The following is a 2491-nucleotide window of genomic DNA, read 5'->3' on the forward strand; positions in this document are numbered from 1 at the left end:
TTTTTTTTATTTTAGTATGTATGAGATCATTCATCAATATTACCTATTGCCCACAACTGTGTGGCAGATTGTAATATCTATCAATAAATAAATCTATCAATTTAAAAAAAAAAATATTTCATAACCTCCCTAAACGACAGAGATGCCAGCAGCCGTCTTGAAAATTAACTACATTAGTATCTTCTAGTGCTACCGATTCTGCTGACCATAAAATACATTTCTGAGCACCTCGAAAATACCCGCCACTTTACCCGCTCTTGGAAAATCGTTATAACTGTAACTGCATAATTGTTACAGTGATGATTGTACTGTCACAATAACTTTGACGTGACAGTTGATAGTACAAGGAACGCCAGTGAAGCTGCTGCCACGTTAACTATTACATGTATGCACCTTAACAGTGAACTATCGTACAGTTTCTATTATTGTGGGAAAAGTGTTAGCCATTACTATGGTGTAGTTACAATCATGACAGCATTCAATGGCACTCATAGATTTACTGTCTAGGCAGAAATGTAGCACCGAGTATGGCGTGATTGTCAATAGTACAACCTTGACTAACTTTCGCAATTAACTGTCATTTGTATACACCTTGACCACGGTCAAGATCACCTGTCCCAAGTATCAGTCTAACCAAATGTAATAGTGATAGGAAAACATTATTCCTATATATTAGTCCATAAACTTAAAATTGTATCAGCCCAGGCCCAAAAATAATCAGCCGGGCCCCAAATATAAATCCGACCTGAGCCCCAAAAACAAATTGGCTTAAGGCACAAAAATTACATTCATCCCATGCCTCAAAAATAAATCAATCCCATACCCCTAAAAAGAAATTCTATATCGATATCAAAAATTCAATATCTAAGAAAAAATATAAGTTATTAGTGATAGAAAAAGTCTCTAATGATTAACTAAAAAATTAGTTGAAGGACTAGTGCGACGCTGCACTAGGACACCTATCTATACCGTAAATCCAGTTTACCCGAACACCCTAATACCCGACGATTACCTGCTAGGATGAAAAATACCCGAAAATCGGGTAATTACCCGCAAATCGGCAGGACTGGTGGTTTCACGTTTTTACTTGAGGGCCTTGTACTCTGTCAATTGTGCATTAAAAAAGACACTGTAGAAAGTTTTTCTATTTAACACGCGTAATTCACAGTTGTTTTGTAAAAAAAAAAAAAAAAAGCTAACTTAAAATCAAAATAATGTTTTAAACATAATATGTAGTTTTATCTCATTCATAGTTTTAAATATATCACTATCGTCAAGTTATAGATGCTTAAGAAATCTTCCTCGATCTTTGTCAGAGAAGATTAAAATTAACAAATTAAATGAAAAGAAAAATAGATTTATTCTTTGATATCAACATGCACATGATGGTTACAAGTGTACAATTAGTAGTATGAACATTAAAATGGTGCAAGGAGTGACAGTTAGTTGTTCCAATATTCCATAGAATCGTTCAATGAATAATGATGCACATCATTCATAATTTCAAACAGAACAATAAATAAATAGACCAGTAATATGTAAAAGTCTAGCGTAACTACAGACTACATTTCTGAATATAGGTACTTACGGAGACATGTGGCTACCTTGGAGATTCGAAATTGCTTGTGATACCACCAACTCCTTTCGATAGATATTCAATTAAAGATTTAAATATTAAATGTCAACATATGAAACATTAAACACGTTAAAATAAAAAATAAACTCGACTACCGAAATACCCGTATCTTGTACTCTTATTTCTTATAAGTAACGGGATATTGCATATGTCCTTAAAATATTAGTGAATTTTAGTGATATTGTATATACAAATATATGAAACTTGGTATAGCAGTCTGGTGCTTTTCACATCTAAATGGAATTCAAGAGTCTTCAAAAATCACATTAATACCCTTCCTTTACCGTTTACCGGTGCAGATCCAAGAGCTGAGCAAAAAGTGACTAATAAACTTCATCAGAAAATGACCACCGTTTCAAAACCGTATGAAAATTTTTTAAAAAAATATAATAATAATTTTTAATCACCAAAAGATTATGGAATGGACCTACAAAGTATGAATCTTTTATGAGGAAATCGAGCAACTAGTGCTGGACCACCCTATTAACCATGGTGTGGGGTCTCATTTTCATTGCCTGGGACCTCCATGAAAAGAAAAGTCGACTCCTTATATTTTTATATAATGGAATATATAAAAATTAAGAAATTTCTATATGATTTATTATAATTGTAGAAAATTGTACTTACTTTAAAAACAAAGAATGTTACAGAAACTTGAGTCAAGGAATTAGATCAATCAGGGAAGAGGGTTCAGTTTGACTTAGTAATTTACAGACTTCAACTTCCTGTAATGGTTTCTTTACCTGTTAGTAAAGCCTGTGCTTTGAATTTTATTTAAGTTAAAATATAGAAGAAGTTTCATAGAAGTGATTGTTTTAGTTTATCTTAAATTAATAGCTTTTGGTTTTTGTTTAT

Source organism: Halyomorpha halys, unplaced genomic scaffold (assembly GCF_000696795.3).
Source record: "Halyomorpha halys isolate HHAL.00 unplaced genomic scaffold, Hhal_1.1 Scaffold128.1, whole genome shotgun sequence".
Taxonomy (NCBI): Eukaryota; Metazoa; Arthropoda; class Insecta; order Hemiptera; family Pentatomidae; genus Halyomorpha; species Halyomorpha halys.